The sequence below is a fragment of the Pristiophorus japonicus genome, chromosome 3 (genome assembly GCF_044704955.1).
Source record: "Pristiophorus japonicus isolate sPriJap1 chromosome 3, sPriJap1.hap1, whole genome shotgun sequence".
Lineage (NCBI taxonomy): Eukaryota > Metazoa > Chordata > Chondrichthyes > Pristiophoridae > Pristiophorus > Pristiophorus japonicus.
In genome coordinates, this window is record NC_091979.1 from 185,483,478 (window position 1) to 185,506,078 (window position 22,601).

At 59.0% G+C, this 22,601-nt stretch overlaps 2 protein-coding genes across 3 annotated transcripts in view; one reads left to right on the forward strand and one right to left on the reverse strand.

The window, feature by feature from the left end:
- LOC139260024 (hyccin 2-like) overlaps positions 1 to 13,740 on the reverse strand; it is a 122,638-nt gene extending 108,898 nt beyond the window's left edge. For both annotated transcript variants that reach the window (XM_070876090.1, XM_070876089.1), the window contains exon 1: positions 13,583 to 13,740. The gene's annotated coding sequence lies outside the window, so the exon portion shown is untranslated. The remainder of the gene's footprint in view (positions 1 to 13,582) is intronic.
- orc2 (origin recognition complex, subunit 2) overlaps positions 1 to 22,601 on the forward strand; it is a 309,274-nt gene that overhangs the window by 237,427 nt on the left and 49,246 nt on the right. The gene's annotated exons all lie outside the window — the stretch shown is intronic.

Consider the following 22,601-nt stretch of genomic DNA (forward strand, 5'->3'; position numbering starts at 1 on the left):
CGCGGGGACGGGGACGCACCCACACGCGGGGACGGGGACGCACCCACACGCGGGGACGGGGACGCACCCACACGCGGGGACGGGGACGCACCCACACGCGGGGACGGGGACGCACCCACACGCGGGGACTGGGACGCACCCACACGCGGGGACGGGGACGCACCCACACGCGGGGACGGGGACGCACCCACACGCGGGGACGGGGACGCACCCACACGCGGGGACGGGGACGCACCCACACGCGGGGACGGGGACGCACCCACACGCGGGGACGGGGACGCACCCACACGCGGGGACGGGGACGCACCCACACGCGGGGACGGGGACGCACCCACACGCGGGGACGGGGACGCACCCACACGCGGGGACGGGGACGCACCCACACGCGGGGACGGGGACGCACCCACACGCGGGGACGGGGACGCACCCACACGCGGGGACGGGGACGCACCCACACGCGGGGACGGGGACGCACCCACACGCGGGGACGGGGACGCACCCACACGCGGGGACGGGGACGCACCCACACGCGGGGACGGGGACGCACCCACACGCGGGGACGGGGACGCACCCACACGCGGGGACGGGGACGCACCCACACGCGGGGACGGGGACGCACCCACACGCGGGGACGGGGACGCACCCACACGCGGGGACGGGGACGCACCCAAACGCGGGGACGGGGACGCACCCACACGCGGGGACGGGGACGCACCCACACGCGGGGACGGGGACGCACCCACACGCGGGGACGGGGACGCACCCACACGCGGGGACGGGGACGCACCCACACGCGGGGACGGGGACGCACCCACACGCGGGGACGGGGACGCACACACACGCGGGGACGCGGGCGCACGCACGCGGGGACGCAAGCACGCACACGGGGACGCAAGCACGCACACACGGGGACGCAAGCACGCACACACGGGGACGCAAGCACGCACACACGGGGACGCAAGCACGCACACACGGGGACGCAAGCACGCACACACGGGGACGCAAGCACGCACACACGGGGACGCAAGCACGCACACACGGGGACGCAAGCACGCACACACGGGGACGCAAGCACGCACACACGGGGACGCAAGCACACACACGGGGACGCAAGCACACACACACGGGGACGCAAGCACACACACACGGGGACGCAAGCACACACACACGGGGACGCAAGCACACACACACGGGGACGCAAGCACACACACACGGGGACGCAAGCACACACACACGGGGACGCAAGCACACACACACGGGGACGCAAGCACACACACACGGGGACGCAAGCACACACACACGGGGACAGAGACACACACACACGGGGACGGACACACACTGGGACGCAGGCACACACACACACGGGGACGGACACACACACACACGGGGACGGAGACGCAGGCACACACACACGGGGACGCAGGCACGGACACACGGGGACGGACACACGGGGACGTGGACGCAGGCACACACGCACACAGGGGGACGCAGGCACGTACACGGGGACGGGGACGCAGGCGCGCACACGGGGACGGGGACGCAGGCGCGCACACGGGGACGGGGACGCAGGCACACACACACGGGGACGCAAGCACACACACACACACGGGGACGCAAGCACACACACACGGGGACGCAGGCACACACACGCTGGCACACACACACACGGGGACGCAAACACACACACACACGGGGACGCAGGCACACACACACACACGCGGGGACGCAGACACACACACATGGGGACGGACACACACGGGGACGCAGGCACATGTGGAAGCAGGCACACGGGGACGCAGACGCATACACACACGGGGACGCAGGCACACACACACACGGGGAAGCAGGCACACGGGGACGCGGGCGCACACACACAAAGGGACGCAGGCGCACACACACACACACACGGGGACGCAAGAACACACACACACGGGGACGCAGCCGCACACACAAACACGGGGACGCAGGCACACTCACACGGGGACGCAGGCACACTCACACGGGGACGCAGGCACACTCACACGGGGACGCAGGCACACTCACACGGGGACGCAGGCACACTCACACGGGGACGCAGGCACACTCACACGGGGACGCAGGCACACTCACACGGGGACGCAGGCACACTCACACGGGGACGCAGGCACACTCACACGGGGACGCAGGCACACTCACACGGGGACGCAGGCACACTCACACGGGGACGCAGGCACACTCACACGGGGACGCAGGCACACTCACACGGGGACGCAGGCACACTCACACGGGGACGCAGGCACACTCACACGGGGACGCAGGCACACTCACACACGGGGATGCGGGCACACACACACACGGGGACGCAGGCACACACACGCGCTGGCACACACACACACGGGGACGCAAACACACACGGGGCACAGGCACACACACACACACACATGGGGACGCAGGCACACACACACACGGGGCACAGGCACACACACACACACACAGGGACGCATGCACACACACATACACACACGGGGACGCAGGCACACACACACACTCTCACGGGGACGCAGGCACACTCACACGGGGACAGACATACACACGCACGCGGGGACGCAGGCACACACACACACACGGGGACGCAGGCACACACACACACGGGGACGCGGACGCAGACACACACGGGGACGCAGGCACACACACGGGGACGGGGACGCAGCCACGCACACACGGGGAAGCAGGCACACAGGGGACGCAAACACACACACGGGGACGCAGGCACACACACACACACACACACACGGGGACGCAGGCACACACGGGGCACACACGGGGACGCAGACATACACACACACACGGGGAAGCAGGCACACACACACACACACACGGGGAAGCAGGCACACACACACACGGAGACGCAGGCACACACACACGGGGACGCAGGCACACACACACGGGGACGCAGGCACACGGGGACGCACGCACAGCGACGCAGGGACGCACACACACGGGGACGCAGGCACACACACACACAAGGACGGAAACACACACATGGGGACGCAGATACACACACACGGGGACGCAGATACACACACACACACGGGGACGCAGATACACACACACACGGGGACGCAGATACACACACACACACGGGGACGCAGATACACACACACACACGGGGACGCAGATACACACACACACACGGGGACGCAAACACACACACGGGGACGCAAACACACACACGGGGACGCAAACACACACACGGGGACGCAAACACACACACACACGGGGACGCAAACACACACACACACACACACACACGGGGACGCAGGCACACACACACACACGCGGGGACACAGACACACACACGCACCAGGACGGGGACGCAGCCACACACACACACACACACGGAGACGCAGGCACACACACACGGGGACGCAGGCGCAGACGTGGACGCAGGCACACGGGGACGCACGGCGACACGGGGACGCACACACACGGGGACGCAGGCACACACACACACACAAGGACGGACACACATACACGGGGACGCAAACACACACACACACGGGGACGCAAACACACACACACACGGGGACGCAAACACACACACACACGGGGACGCAAACACACACACGGGGACGCAAACACACACACACACACACGGGGACGCAAACACACACGGGGACACAGACACACACACGGGGACGAACACACATTGGGACGCAGGCACACGCACACACGGGGACGCAGACACACGGAGACGCAGGCACACACGGGGACGCGGACACGGGGACACACACACACACGGGGACGCATGCACACACACATACACACACGGGGACGCAGGCACACACACACTCTCACGGGGACGCAGGCACACTCACACGGGGACGCAGGCACACTCACACGAGTACGGGGACAGACATACACACGCACGCGGGGACGCAGGCACACACACACACGGGGACGCAGGCACACACACACACGGGGACGCGGACGCAGACACACGGGGACGCAGGCACACACACGGGGACGGGGACGCAGGCACGCACACACGGGGACGCAGGCGCAGACGTGGACGCAGGCACACGGGGACGCACGCACAGCGACGCAGGGACGCACACACACGGGGACGCAGGCACACACACACACATAAGGACGGAAACACACACATGGGGACGCAGATACACACACACGGGGACGCAGATACACACACACACACGGGGACGCAGATACACACACACACGGGGACGCAGATACACACACACACACGGGGACGCAGATACACACACACGGGGACGCAAACACACACACACACACGGGGACGCAAACACACACACACACACGGGGACGCAAACACACACACACACACGGGGACGCAAACACACACACACACGGGGACGCAAACACACACACACACGGGGACGCAAACACACACACACGGGGACGCAAACACACACACACACACACACACGGGGACGCAGGCACACACACACACACGCGGGGACACAGACACACACACGCACCAGGACGGGGACGCAGCCACACACACACACACACACGGAGACGCAGGCACACACACACGGGGACGCAGGCGCAGACGTGGACGCAGGCACACGGGGACGCACGGCGACACAGGGACGCACACACACGGGGACGCAAGCACACACACACACACATAAGGACGGACACACATACACGGGGACGCAAACACACACACACACGGGGACGCAAACACACACACACACGGGGACGCAAACACACACACACACACGGGGACGCAAACACACACACACACACACGGGGACGCAAACACACACGGGGACACAGACACACACACGGGGACGAACACACATTGGGACGCAGGCACACACACACACGGGGACGCAGGCACACACACACACGGGGACGGACACACACACACACACGGGGACGCAGGCACACACACGGGGACGGACACACGGGGACGTGGACGCAGGCACAAACACACACGAGGGCGCAGGCGCGCACACAGGGGGACGGACACGCACGGGGACGCAGGCACGCACACACACGGGGACGCAGGCGCGCACACACACACACGGGGGCGCAGGCACACACACACACACGGGGACGCAGGCACACACACACTCTCACGGGGACGCAGGCACACTCACACGGGGACGCAGGCACACTCACACGAGTACGGGGACAGACATACACACGCACGCGGGGACGCAGGCACACACACACACGGGGACGCAGGCACACACACACACGGGGACGCGGACGCAGACACACGGGGACGCAGGCACACACACGGGGACGGAGACGCAGGCACACACACACGGGGACGCAGGCGCAGACGTGGACGCAGGCACACGGGGACGCACGCACAGCGACGCAGGGACGCACACACACGGGGACGCAGGCACACACACACACATAAGGACGGAAACACACACATGGGGACGCAGATACACACACACGGGGACGCAGATACACACACACACACGGGGACGCAGATACACACACACACGGGGACGCAGATACACACACACACACGGGGACGCAGATACACACACACGGGGACGCAAACACACACACACACACGGGGACGCAAACACACACACACACACGGGGACGCAAACACACACACACACACGGGGACGCAAACACACACACACACGGGGACGCAAACACACACACACACGGGGACGCAAACACACACACACGGGGACGCAAACACACACACACACACACACACGGGGACGCAGGCACACACACACACACGCGGGGACACAGACACACACACGCACCAGGACGGGGACGCAGCCACACACACACACACACGGAGACGCAGGCACACACACACGGGGACGCAGGCGCAGACGTGGACGCAGGCACACGGGGACGCACGGCGACACAGGGACGCACACACACGGGGACGCAAGCACACACACACACACATAAGGACGGACACACATACACGGGGACGCAAACACACACACACACGGGGACGCAAACACACACACACACGGGGACGCAAACACACACACACACACACGGGGACGCAAACACACACACACACACACGGGGACGCAAACACACACGGGGACACAGACACACACACGGGGACGAACACACATTGGGACGCAGGTACACACACACACGGGGACGCAGGCACACACACACACGGGGACGGACACACACACACACACGGGGACGGACACACGGGGACGTGGACGCAGGCACAAACACACACGAGGGCGCAGGCGCGCACACAGGGGGACGGACGCGCACGGGGACGCAGGCACGCACACACACGGGGACGCAGGCGCGCACACACACACACGGGGGCGCAGGCACACACACACACACGGGGACGCAGGCACACACACACACACACGGGGACGCAGGCACACACACGCTGGCACACACACACGGGGACGCAAACACACACACACGGGGACGCAGGCACACACACACTCACACGGGGACGCAGACACACACAGGGACGCAGGCACATGTGGAAGCAGGCACACGGGGACGCAGACGCACACACACACGGGGACGCAGACGCACACACACGGGGACGGGCGCGCACACACGGGGACGGGGACGCAGGCGCACACACACAAAGGGACGCAGGCACACACACACACACACGGGGCGCAGGCACAAACACACACACACACACGCGCCGGCACACACACACGGGGACGCAGACACACACACGGGGACGCAGGCACACACACACACGGGGATGCAGGCACACACACACACGGGGATGCAAACACACACACGGGGCACAGGCACACACACACACGGGGCACAGGCACACACACACACACACACACACGGGGACGCAGGCACACACACACGGGGACGCAGGCATGCACACACACACACACACAGGGACGCAGGCACACACACGCCCACACGAGGACGCAGGCACACACACGGGGACGCAGGCACGCACACACGGGGAAGCAAACACACACACGGGGACGCAGGCGCACACACGGGGACGCAGGCACACGGGGACGCACGCACACACGGCGACGCAGGGACGCAGACACACGGGGACGGCACACACGCACACGGGGACACACGGAGACGCACACACGGGGACGCAGACACACGGAGACGCAGGCACACACGGGGACGCGGACACGGGGACACACACACACACGGGGACGCAGGCACACACACACACGGGGAAGCAGGCACACGGGGACGCGGGCGCACACACACAAAGGGACGCAGGCACACACACACACACGGGGACGCAAGAACACACACACACGGGGACGCAGCCGCACACACTCACACGGGGACGCAGGCACACTCACACGGGGACGCAGGCACACTCACACGGGGACGCAGGCACACTCACACGGGGACGCAGGCACACTCACACGGGGACGCAGGCACACTCACACGGGGACGCAGGCACACTCACACGGGGACGCAGGCACACTCACACGGGGACGCAGGCACACTCACACGGGGACGCAGGCACACTCACACGGGGACGCAGGCACACTCACACGGGGACGCAGGCACACTCACACGGGGACGCAGGCACACTCACACGGGGACGCAGGCACACTCACACGGGGACGCAGGCACACTCACACGGGGACGCAGGCACACTCACACGGGGACGCAGGCACACTCACACGGGGACGCAGGCACACTCACACACGGGGATGCGGGCACACTCACACACGGGGATGCGGGCACACACACACACGGGGACGCAGGCACACACACGCGCTGGCACACACACACACGGGGACGCAAACACACACGGGGCACAGGCACACACACACACACACACATGGGGACGCAGGCACACACACACACGGGGCACAGGCACACACACACACACACGGGGACGCATGCACACACACATACACACACGGGGACGCAGGCACACACACACACTCTCACGGGGACGCAGGCACACTCACACGGGGACGCAGGCACACTCACACGGGTACGGGGACAGACATACACACGCACGCGGGGACGCAGGCACACACACACACACGGGGACGCAGGCACACACACACACGGGGACGCGGACGCAGACACACACGGGGACGCAGGCACACACACGGGGACGGGGACGCAGGCACGCACACACGGGGAAGCAGGCACACAGGGGACGCAAACACACACACGGGGACGCAGGCACACACACACACACACACGGGGACGCAGGCACACACGGGGCACACACGGGGACGCAGACATACACACACACACGGGGAAGCAGGCACACACACACACACACACGGGGAAGCAGGCACACACACACACGGAGACGCAGGCACACACACACGGGGACGCAGGCGCAGACGTGGACGCAGGCACACGGGGACGCACGCACAGCGACGCAGGGACGCACACACACGGGGACGCAGGCACACACACACACAAGGACGGAAACACACACATGGGGACGCAGATACACACACACGGGGACGCAGATACACACACACACACACGGGGACGCAGATACACACACACACGGGGACGCAGATACACACACACACACGGGGACGCAGATACACACACACACACGGGGACGCAGATACACACACACACACGGGGACGCAGATACACACACACGGGGACGCAAACACACACACGGGGACGCAAACACACACGGGGACGCAAACACACACACACACACACACACGGGGACGCAGGCACACACACACACACACACGCGGGGACACAGACACACACACGCACCAGGACGGGGACGCAGCCACACACACACACACACACGGAGACGCAGGCACACACACACGGGGACGCAGGCGCAGACGTGGACGCAGGCACACGGGGACGCACGGCGACACAGGGACGCACACACACGGGGACGCAGGCACACACACACACACATAAGGACGGACACACATACACGGGGACGCAAACACACACACACACGGGGACGCAAACACACACACACACGGGGACGCAAACACACACACACACGGGGACGCAAACACACACACACACGGGGACGCAAACACACACACACACGGGGACGCAAACACACACACACACGGGGACGCAAACACACACACGGGGACGCAAACACACACACACACACACGGGGACGCAAACACACACGGGGACACAGACACACACACGGGGACGAACACACATTGGGACGCAGGCACACGCACACACGGGGACGCAGACACACGGAGACGCAGGCACACACGGGGACGCGGACACGGGGACACACACACACACGGGGACGCATGCACACACACATACACACACGGGGACGCAGGCACACACACACTCTCACGGGGACGCAGGCACACTCACACGGGGACGCAGGCACACTCACACGAGTACGGGGACAGACATACACACGCACGCGGGGACGCAGGCACACACACACACGGGGACGCGGACGCAGACACACGGGGACGCAGGCACACACACGGGGACGGGGACGCAGGCATGCACACACGGGGAAGCAGGCACACAGGGGACGCAAACACACACACGGGGACGCAGGCACACACACACACGGGGACGCAGGCACACACGGGGCACACACGGGGACGCAGACATACACACACACACACGGGGAAGCAGGCACACACACACACACACACGGGGAAGCAGGCACACACACACACGGAGACGCAGGCACACACACACGGGGACGCAGGCGCAGACGTGGACGCAGGCACACGGGGACGCACGCACAGCGACGCAGGGACGCACACACACGGGGACGCAGGCACACACACACACATAAGGACGGAAACACACACATGGGGACGCAGATACACACACACGGGGACGCAGATACACACACACACACGGGGACGCAGATACACACACGGGGACGCAAACACACACGGGGACGCAAACACACACACACACACGGGGACGCAAACACACACACACACACGGGGACGCAAACACACACACACACGGGGACGCAAACACACACACACACGGGGACGCAAACACACACACACACACACACGGGGACGCAGGCACACACACACACACACACGCGGGGACACAGACACACACACGCACCAGGACGGGGACGCAGCCACACACACACACACACACGGAGACGCAGGCACACACACACGGGGACGCAGGCGCAGACGTGGACGCAGGCACACGGGGACGCACGGCGACACAGGGACGCACACACACGGGGACGCAGGCACACACACACACACATAAGGACGGACACACATACACGGGGACGCAAACACACACACACACGGGGACGCAAACACACACACACACGGGGACGCAAACACACACACACACGGGGACGCAAACACACACACACACACGGGGACGCAAACACACACACACACACACGGGGACGCAAACACACACGGGGACACAGACACACACACGGGGACGAACACACATTGGGACGCAGGCACACACACACACGGGGACGCAGGCACACACACACACGGGGACGGACACACACACACACACGGGGACGCAGGCACACACACGGGGACGGACACACGGGGACGTGGACGCAGGCACAAACACACACGAGGGCGCAGGCGCGCACACAGGGGGACGCAGGCGCGCACACAGTGGGACGGACGCGCACGGGGACGCAGGCACGCACACACACGGGGACGCAGGCGCGCACACACACACACGGGGGCGCAGGCACACACACACACACGGGGACGCAGGCACACACACACACACGGGGACGCAGGCACACACACGCTGGCACACACACACGGGGACGCAAACACACACACACGGGGACGCAGGCACACACACACTCACACGGGGACGCAGACACACACAGGGACGCAGGCACATGTGGAAGCAGGCACACGGGGACGCAGACGCACACACACACGGGGACGCAGACGCACACACACGGGGACGGGCGCACACACACGGGGACGGGGACGCAGGCGCACACACACAAAGGGACGCAGGCACACACACACACACACGGGGCGCAGGCACAAACACACACACACACGGGGCACAGACACACACACACACACACCGGCACACACACACGGGGACGCAGACACACACACGGGGACGCAGACACACACACACACGGGGATGCAGGCACACACACACACGGGGATGCAGGCACACACACACACGGGGACGCAAACACACACACGGGGCACAGGCACACACACACACGGGGCACAGGCACACACACACACACACACACACACGGGGATGCAGGCACACACACACACGGGGACGCAAACACACACACGGGGCACAGGCACACACACACACGGGGCACAGGCACACACACACACACGGGGACGCAGGCACACACACACGGGGACGCAGGCATGCACACACACACACACGGGGACGCAGGCACACACACGCCCACACGAGGACGCAGGCACACACACGGGGACGCAGGCACGCACACACGGGGAAGCAAACACACACACGGGGACGCAGGCGCACACACGGGGACGCAGGCACACGGGGACGCACGCACACACGGCGACGCAGGGACGCAGACACACGGGGACGGCACACACGCACACGGGGACACACGGAGACGCACACACGCACACACGGGGACGCAGACACACGGAGACGCAGGCACACACGGGGACGCGGACACGGGGACACACACACACACGGGGACGCATGCACACACACATACACACACGGGGACGCAGGCACACACACACTCTCACGGGGACGCAGGCACACTCACACGGGGACGCAGGCACACTCACACGGGTACGGGGACAGACATACACACGCACGCGGGGACGCAGGCACACACACACACACGGGGACGCAGGCACACACACACACGGGGACGCGGACGCAGACACACGGGGACGCAGGCACACACACGGGGACGGGGACGCAGGCACGCACACACGGGGAAGCAGGCACACAGGGGACGCAAACACACACACGGGGACGCAGGCACACACACACACACACACGGGGACGCAGGCACACACGGGGCACACACGGGGACGCAGACACACACACACACGGGGAAGCAGGCACACACACACACACGGGGAAGCAGGCACACACACACAAACGGAGACGCAGGCACACACACACGGGGACGCAGGCGCAGACGTGGACGCAGGCACACGGGGACGCACGCACGGCGACGCAGGGACGCACACACACACATAAGGACGGAAACACACACACGGGGACGCAGATACACACACACGGGGACGCAGATACACACACACGGGGACGCAAGCACACACACACACGGGGACGCAGGCACACACACACACGGGGACGCAGGCACACACACACACGGGGACGCAGGCACACACACACACCAGGACGGGGACGCAGCCACACACACGCACACACGGAGACGCAGGCACACACACACACGGGGACGCAGGCGCAGACGTGGACGCAGGCACACGGGGACGCACGCACGCACGGCGACGCAGGGACGCACACACACACACACACGGGGACGCAAACACACACGGGGACACAGACACACACACACACACGGGGGCGAACACACATTGGGACGCAGGCACACACACACACGGGGACGCAGGCACACACACGGGGACGCAGGCACACACACACGGGGACGTGGACGCAGGCACACACACACACACGAGGGCGCAGGCGCGCACACAAGGGGACGGACGCGCATGGGGACGCAGGCACGCACACACACGGGGACGCAGGCGCACACACACACACGGGGGCGCAGGCACACACACACACACGGGGACGCAGGCACACACATACTCACACGGGGACGCAGACACACACACATGGGGACGGACACACACGGGGACGCAGGCACATGTGGAAGCAGGCACACGGGGACGCAGACGCACACACACGGGGACGGGGACGCAGGCACACACACACACACGGCGCAGGCACACACACACACACGGGGCACAGGCACACACACGCGCCGGCACACACACACGGGGACGCAGGCACACACACACACGGGGCACAGGCACACACACACACACGGGGACGCAGGCACGAACACACACACACACACACGGGGACGCAGGGACGCAGGCACACTCACACGGGTACGGACATACACACACGCGGGGACGCAAACACACACACGGGGACGCAGGCACGCACACACGGGGACGCAGGCACGCACACACGGGGACGCAGACACACGGGGACGGCACACACGCACACGGGGACACACGGAGACGCAGACACACGGGGACGCGGACACGGGGACACACACACACGGGGAAGCAGGCACACACAGACGGGGACACAGACGCAGACACACACACGCACCAGGACGGGGACACAGACACACACACACACACACACGCAGGGACGCTGACAAGCAAACACACACAGGGAAGCAGACACACACGGGGTCGCAGACACACACATGGGATTACTATCGACTCCATCGTTCCCTGCACATCTATTCCCTCTCCCATCTAATGCGTCTTCACTCTTTCTCCCCTGTCCATCTGTCTCTCCCCTCTATCCTCTGTCCTTGTCTCTCGCCACCGAGCTCTAGGCCCAGGCGCGGCTTCCGTAGCCGGTTCCCCCGGACTCCTCCCTCCCCTACTTGTGCCCCGAGTCTCACCTGTGCGATGGGCAATGTGGCTCCTCCGGTGTTGGCCCCGAGTGCGGGGCGGCCGTGTGTCCTCAGGCCCTGTGAAACGCCCCGTCCCCGTCGGCTCGCTGCATTTTCCTCGCTCAATAAGATCCAGGAGCCGGCCTCCGGCTCTGTTCCATCCCACTCTCTCATTGGACCACCACCCACTTCTATTCGCGCGGCCCATTGGTTAGTGGAAAGAGTGTCACCTCACCTCAGCCGGTGTCGCACTCTAAACTGTCCGGGTGCTCCGGCGCCCGCGGGCGAGTGCTGGGCGCACACTCGTTTGGGTCTGTGGACTCCGCCATGACGCTGGCCAGCGGCGTTGCCCGTCGGAGCCAGAGGCTGGCACATTCTAGCATTCCGAGCGGCCGTGCAGCTTCCCTGCTGAATCCACAGGCCCACAGCGTTACCAGGGCAACAGAAGGCCACCGGTAACCGTGAGAGATGCAGAGCAGCGCCCGACTCACCCCCTCCCAAACCAACCTAACAGCTCCGCCAGCTCTAAAATAAACACACGACCTCCTAAGCCGCTTTATAGACAATTTAATACTTCTGAAGTCTGGTCACTGTTGTAATGTAAGAATCGCAACGGCCAATTTGCGCATAGCAAACTCCCACAAACAGCAACGTGGCAATGACATCTTTTTTTGGTGATGTTGGTTGAGGAATAAATATTGGTCAGAACACCAAGGAGATCTCCCCTGTCCTTCAGAAAGCACCATGGGATCATTTACCTGCGAGGGCCTCGGTTTAACGTTTTATCCGAAAGACGGCACCTCCGACAGTTGAGCACTCCCTCAGTACCGCACTGGGAGTGTTGGCCTAAATTATGTGCTCAAGTTTCTGAAGTTGTGCTTGAACTCACAACTTTTTGACTCAGAGGGGAGAGTGCCACCAACTAAGCCATGGCTAACAGCATGATTTCTAACGTGACAATATTACATGTAAAGCTCACAATGGACCTCGGCAATTCACAGGAAGTTTAAAAAATAACTTGGTAGAGGGGTCTTGCCAGACAACAGCAACTTGTATTTATGCAGCACCTTTAATGTAGTAAAATGTCCCACGACGCTTCACAGTAGTATAGCAAAATTTGACACCAAGCCATATAAGAAAAAATTAGGGCACATGACCAAAAGGGCAGAACACCAAAGGGCAAAAAACGTTAGTGGGAGTTGTGTACAGACCTCCAAACAGTAGTAGTGATGTTGGGGAGGGCATCAAACAGGAAATTAGGGGTGCGTGCAATAAAGGTGCAGCAGTTATAATGGGTGACTTTAATATGCACATAGATTGGGCTAACCAAACTGGAAGCAATACGGTGGAGGAGGATTTTCTGGAGTGCATAAGGGATGGTTTTTTAGACCAATATGTCGAGGAACCAACTAGGGGGGAGGCCATCTTAGACTGGGTGTTATGTAATGAGAAAGGATTAATTAGCAATCTCGTTGTGCGAGGCCCCTTGGGGAAGAGTGACCATAATATGGTGGAATTCTGCATTAGGATGGAGAATGAAACAGTTAATTCAGAGACCATGGTCCAGAACTTAAAGAAGGCTAACTTTGAAGGTATGAGGCGTGAATTGGCTGAGATGGATTGGCGAATGATACTTAAGGGGTTGACTGTGGATGGGCAATGGCAGACATTTAGAGACCGCATGGATGAACTACAACAATTGTACATTCCTGTCTGGCATAGAAATAAAAAAGGGAAGGTGGCTCAACCGTGGCTATCAAGGGAAATCAGGGAAAGTATTAAAGCCAAGGAAGTGGCATACAAATTGGCCAGAAATAGCAGCGAACCTGGGGACTGGGAGAAATTTAGAACTCAGCAGAGGAGGACAAAGGGTTTGATTAGGGCAGGGAAAATGGAGTATGAGAAGAAGCTTGCAGGGAACATTAAAACGGATTGCAAAAGTTTCTATAGATATGTAAAGAGAAAAAGGTTAGTAAAGACAAATGTAGGTCCCCTGCAGTCAGAATCAGGGGAAGTCATAACGGGGAACAAAGAAATGGCGGACCAATTGAACAAGTACTTTGGTTCGGTATTCACGAAGGAGGACACGAACAACCTTCCGGTTATAAAAGGGGTCGGGGGGTCTAGTAAGGAGGAGGAACTGAGGGAAATCCTTATTAGCCGGGAAATTGTGTTGGGGAAATTGATGGGATTGAAGGCCGATAAATCCCCAGGGCCTGATGGACTGCATCCCAGAGTACTTAAGGAGGTGGCCTTGGAAATAGTGGATGCGTTGACAGTCATTTTCCAACATTCCATTGACTCTGGATCAGTTCCTATGGAGTGGAGGGTAGCCAATGTAACCCCACTTTTTAAAAAAGGAGGGAGAGAGAAAACAGGGAATTATAGACCGGTCAGCCTGACATCGGTAGTGGGTAAAATGATGGAATCAATTATTAAGGATGTCATAGCAGTGCATTTGGAAAGAGGTGACATGATAGGTCCAAGTCAGCATGGATTTGTGAAAGGGAAATCATGCTTGACAAATCTTCTGGAATTTTTTGAGGATGTTTCCAGTAGAGTGGATAAGGGAGAACCAGTTGATGTGGTATATTTGGACTTTCAGAAGGCGTTCGACAAGGTCCCACACAAGAGATTGATGTGCAAAGTTAGAGCACATGGGATTGGGGGTAGTGTACTGACATGGATTGAGAACTGGTTGTCAGATAGGAAGCAAAGAGTAGGAGTAAATGGGTACTTTTCAGAATGGCAGGCAGTGACTAGTGGGGTACCGCAAGGTTCTGTGCTGGGGCCCCAGCTGTTTACACTGTACATTAATGATTTAGATGAGGGGATTAAATATAGTATCTTCAAATTTGCGGATGACACTAAGTTGGGTGGCAGTGTGAGCTGCGAGGAGGATGCTGTGAGGCTGCAGAGCGACTTGGATAGGTTAGGTGAGTGGGCAAATGCATGGCAGATGAAGTATAATGTGGATAAATGTGAGGTTATCCACTTTGGTGGTAAAAACAGAGAGACAGACTATTATCTGAATGGTGACAGATTAGGAAAAGGGGAGGTGCAAAGAGACCTGGGTGTCATGGTACATCAGTCATTGAAGGTTGGCATGCAGGTGCAGCAGGCGGTTAAGAAAGCAAATGGCATGTTGGCCTTCATAGCAAGGGGATTTGAGTACAGGGGCAGGGAGGTGTTGCTACAGTTGTACAGGGCATTGGTGAGGCCACACCTGGAGTATTGTGTACAGTTTTGGTCTCCTAACCTGAGGAAGGACATTCTTGCTATTGAGGGAGTGCAGCGAAGGTTCACCAGACTGATTCCCGGGATGGCGGGACTGACCTATCAAGAAAGACTGGATCAACTGGGCTTGTATTCACTGGAGTTCAGAAGAATGAGAGGGGACCTCATAGAAACATATAAAATTCTGACGGGGTTAGACAGGTTAGATGCAGGAAGAATGTTCCCAATGTTGGGGAAGTCCAGAACCAGGGGTCACAGTCTAAGGATAAGGGGTAAGCCATTTAGGACCGAGATGCGGAGGAACTTCTTCACCCAGAGAGTGGTGAACCTGTGGAATTCTCTACCACAGAAAGTTGTTGAGGCCAATTCACTAAATATATTCAAAAAGGAGTTAGATGAGGTCCTTACTGCTAGGGGGATCAAGGGGTATGGCGAGAAAGCAGGAATGGGGTACTGAAGTTGAATGTTCAGCCATGAACTCATTGAATGGCGGTGCAGGCTAGAAGGGCCGAATGGCCTACTCCTGCACCTATTTTCTATGTTTCTATGTTTCTATGTAAAAGCTTGGTCAAAGAGGTATGTTTTAAGGAGTGTGTTAAAGGAGGAAAGAGAGGTAGCGAGGTGTAGAGATTTCGGGAGAGAATTTCAGAGCTTAGGACCTAGGCAGCTGAAGGCACGGCCACAATGATTGAGCGATTAAAATCAGGGATGCTCAAGAGGGTAGAATTAGAGGAGTGCAGATATCTCAGGGGGTTGGGGGCGTGGGGGGGTAGAGCGGCTGCGGTTGTGGGGCTGGAAGAGATTACAGAGATTGGGAAGGGTGTGGCCACAGAGGGATTTGAAAACAAGGATGAGAATTTTAAAATCGAGATAGTGCTTAACCGGGAGCCAATACAGGTCAGCGAGCACAGTGGTGATGGGTGAACGGGACTTGGTGCAAGTTAAGACATGGGCAGTAGAAATAACAAAGGCATGGATGAGTGCTTCAGCAGCAGATGTGCTGAGGCAGAGGCAGAGATGGGCGATGCTACAGAGGTGGAAGTAGGTGGTCTTAGTTACGGCGTGGATATGTGGTCGGAAGCACATTTCAAGGTCAAATATGACACCAAGGTTGCAAACTGTCTGGTTCAGCCTCAGAAAGATGCTAGGGAGAGGGATGGAGTCGGTGGCTAGGGAACGGAGCTTGTGGTGGGGACCGAAGACAATGGCTTCGGTCTTCCCATTATTTAATTGGAGAAAATTTCTGCTCATCCGGTACTGGATGTCGGATAAGCTGTCTGACAATTTCGAGTCAGTGGCGGAATCGAGAGAAGTGGTGATGAGGTAGAGCTAGGTGTCGTCAGTGTTCATGTGGAAACTGATGCTGTGTTTTTGGATGATGTCACCAAGGGGCAGCATGTAGATGAGAAATAAGAAAAAGCCAATAGATCCTTGGGGGACACCAAAGATAACGATGTGGGAGTAGGAAGAGAAGTCATTGCAGGAGAATGGAACTAGGCGATTGCAGTCCCAGCTAGATGGATGACAGTGAAGAGGCATTGGAAGATGATGGAGTGGTCAACCATGTCAAAGGTTGCAGTCAGGTCGAGAAAGATGAGGAGGGATAGGTTACAGTCACATAGGATGGCGTTTGTGACTTTGATAAGAGCTGTTTTGTTACTGGGGCATTGGCGGAAACCTGATTGGAGGGATTCAAACATGGAGTTCCGTGAAAGATGGGCATGGATTTGAGAGATGACAACACATTCAAGGACTTTGGAGAGGAAAGGGAGGTTGGAGATGGGGCAGTAGTTTGCAAGGACCCAGGGGTAAAGGGTTGTTATTTTGAGGAGAGGAGTGAGGATGGTAGATTTGAAGGAGAGGGGGACAATACCTAAGGAGAGAGAACCGTTAACAATATCAGCTAACACGGGAGCCAGAAAAGAAAGTTGGGTGGTCAGCTGTTTAGTAGGAATAGGGTCGAGTGAGCACGAAGTACATCTCATGGACAAGATGAGCATGGGGAGATCATGAGGGGAATTTGGAGAGAAAGTGGAGAAAGGTGCAAGTTCAGGGCTCGGGCAGGGCGAACCTTAGAAGAGGTTTGGCCCGGTGGGCGAGGAGAAGGAAGGGAACTAGCAAAAGCAGCTGATCAGATGGTCTCAATCTTAGAGACAAAGAAGTCCATAAGTTCCTCGCACTTGTTGGAGGGGAGAGGAGTTTAAGAAGACGGTTTCCAGTAGAGAAAAGAAGTTGGGCAATATCTTTGCATTCCAGAATGATCCTGGAATAGTGAGCAGTTTTGGCAGACCAGAGCAGGACCCGATAATGCTTTATGTGGTCCAGCCAGATCTGGTAGTGAATGGCTAAACCAGCTGTCCACCATGTCCATTCTGTTGTGTATCTGTAAAGCATGCGCTCCCATGTTCTGCCACCAGGGAGTGCATCCCCTGAAGTCCCAAGGGATCCCAGCATCCCTTGGGAGCACTGTATATAAGCCGGCCCCTGAGGCCTGTTCCTCACACTGCAGTGTCTTAATAAAGACTGAGGTCACTGTTACTTTAACCTCTCTGTCTGCAGTCTCATCTGTGTTAGGAACACAGTAACTGGCGACGAGTATACGAATCCAACGCAAAGATGCAGCAATCTGTGGGCATCCTGGAGAAGTTCTCGGAGGTTGAGGACTGGGAAGCCTATGCCGAACGGCTGGACGGAGAAGGAAGCGCTGCAAAAAAGAAAGCGGTCCTCCTCACGGTCTGCGGGGCACCAACCTACAGCCTCATGAAGAATCTTCTGGCTCCAGTGAAACCCACAAATAAATCGTATGAGGAACTGTGTACACTGGTTCGGGAGCACCTTAACCCGTGGGAGAGCGTGCTGATGGTGATGTATCGGTTCTACACGTGCCAGCGATCTGAAGGTCAGGAAGTGGCGAGCTACGTCGCCGAGCTAAGGCGACTTGCAGGACAATGTGAGTTTTGATGGCTACCTGGAGCAAATGCTCAGAGACTGTTTTTGTACTGAGCATTGGCCACGAGACCATCCTATGAAAACTTTTGACTGTAGAAACACCGACCCTCAGTTAGGCCATTGCGATAGCACAGGCGTTTATGCCCACCAGTGATAACACCAAACAAATCTCTCAGCACACAAGTGCTAGCAATGTTCATAAATTAACTGGAACTGTGTTTGCGAGCAGAAATGTACAGGGCAGAAACCACGAGTCTGCAACTGCCAGCAGGCTTCAGGTGACCCAGATGATTCGGAGTCCGCAACAAAGGATGAATGCAAAGCAATTCACACCTTGTTGGCGTTATGGAGGCTTCCATTCAGCTTATTCATGCTGCTTCAAAGGGTATGTTTGCAAGAGCTGTGGAACAACGGGGCACCTCCAACGAGCTTGCAGACGAGCTGCAAGCTCTGCAAAACCTGCTAACCACCACGTGGCAGAGGAAGATCGGTCCATGGTGGATCAAAGCAATTTCGAGCCGCAGAGAAGAGGCAGATGCTGAAGTACACGGGGTGCACACATTTTCGACGAAATGTCCACCTATAATGCTAAATGTAAAATTGAATAGCTTACCTGTAGCCATGGAACTGGACACTGGCGCTAGCCAATCCATCATGAGTAAAAAGATGTTTGCGAGACTGTGGTGCAACAAGGCACTCAGACCAGCTCTGAGCCCCATCCACACGAAACTGAGAACGTACACCAAAGAGCTTATCACTGTCCTGGGCAGCGCCATGGTCAAGGTCACCTACAAGGGCACGGTGCACGAACTGCCACTCTGGATTGTCCTGGGTGATGGCCCCACACTGCTTGGAAGGAGTTGGCTGGGCAAAATCCGCTGGAACTGGGATGACATCCGAGCGCTATCACATGTCGATGCGGCCTCATATACCCAGGTTCTTAACAAATTTCCTTCCCTTTTTGAGCATTGGAAACTTTTCCGGGGCGAAGGTGCGGATCCACTTGGTCCCAGAGGCACGACCCATTCACCACAAGGCGCGAGCGGTACCTCACATGATGAGGGAGAGAGTGGAAATCGAGCTGGACAGGCTGCAATGCGAGGGCATCATCTCCCCAGTGGAATTCAGTGAGTAGGCCAGCCCGATTGTTCCAGTACTCAAAAGTGATGGCACGGTCAGGATTGCAGCGATTATAAAATAACTATTAATCGTTTCTCGCTACAGGACCATTACCCACTACCTAAGGCAAACGACCTATTTGCGACGCTGGCAGGAGGCAAGACGTTCACCAAGCTCGACCTGACTTCGGCCTACATGATGCAGGAGCTGGAGGAGTCTTCGAAGGGCCTCACCTGCATCAACACGCACAAGGGACTGTTCATCTACAACAGATGCCCGTTTGGAATTCAGTCAGCTGCAGCGATCTTCCAGAGAAACATGGAGAGCCTACTCAATTCGGTACCACGCACAGTGGTTTTTCAGGACAACATATTGGTCACGGGTCGGGACACCGTCGAACACCTACAAAACCTGGAGGAGGTCCTCCAGCGACTGGATCGTGTAGGGCTGCGGCTGAAGAGGTCGAAATGCATCTTCATGGCAACAGAAATGGAGTTTTTGGGGAGAAAGATCGTGGCGGACGGCATTCGGCCCACAGACGCCAAGACACAGGCTATCAGGAACGCGCCCAGGCCACACAACGTCACGGAGCTGCGGTCGTTCCTGGGACACCTCAACTATTTTGGTAACTTCCTACCGGGGTTAAGATCCCCTACATGTGTTATTGCATAAAGGTGAGAACTGGGTATAGGGAAAAAACCAAGTAATTGCTTTTGAGAAAGCCAGAAACATTTTATGCTCCAACAAGCTACTTGTATTGTATAACTTGTGTAAAAGACTTGTGCTAGCATGTGATGCGTCATTGTACGGAGTTGGGTGTGTATTACAACAAGCTAACGTTGCGGGGAAGTTGCAACCTGTCGCCTATGCTTCCAGGAGCTTGTCTAAGGCCGAGAGGGCCGACAGCATGATTGAGAAAGAGGCATTAGCGTGTGTGTTCGGGGTAAAGAAAATGCATCAGTACCTGTTTGGCCTCAAATTTGAGCTGGAAACCGATCACAGGCCCCTCATATTCCTGTTCGCTGAAAACAAGGGGATAAATACTAATGCCTCAGCCCGCATACAAGGTGGGCACTCGCGCTATCAGTGTATAACTATACCATCCGCCACAGGCCAGGCACCGTGAACTGTGCAAATGCTCTCAGTCAGCTACCATTGCCCACCACGGGGGTGGAAATGGCGCAGCCTACAAACTTGTTGATGGTGGCGCAGCCCGCAGACTTGTTGATGGTCATGGAAGCGTTTGAAAATGATAAATCACCTGTCACGTCCCGCCAGATTAGGACTTGGACCAGCCAAGATCCTCTGCTGTCCCTAGTTAAAAACTGTGTACTGCATGGGAGCTGGGCCAGCATCCCCATTGAAATGCAAGAGCTAATCAAGCTGTTCCAGCGGCAAAAGGACGAGCTGTCCATTCAGGCAGACTGCCTGTTGTGGGGTAACCGCGTAGTGCTACCCAAAAAGGGCAGGGAGACGTTCATCTTGGATCTCCACAGCACACACCCGGATATAGTAATGATGAAAACGATAGCCAGATCCCACGTGTGGTGGCCCGGTATTGACTCTGACTTAGAGTCCTGTGTACGGCAATGCAGCGTGTGTGCTCAGTTGAGCAACGCGCCCAGAGAGGCACCACGAAGTTTGTGGTCCTGGCCCTCCAGACCATGGTCAAGGATCCATGTTGACTATGCGGGCCCATTTTTCAGTAAAATGTTCCTGGTGG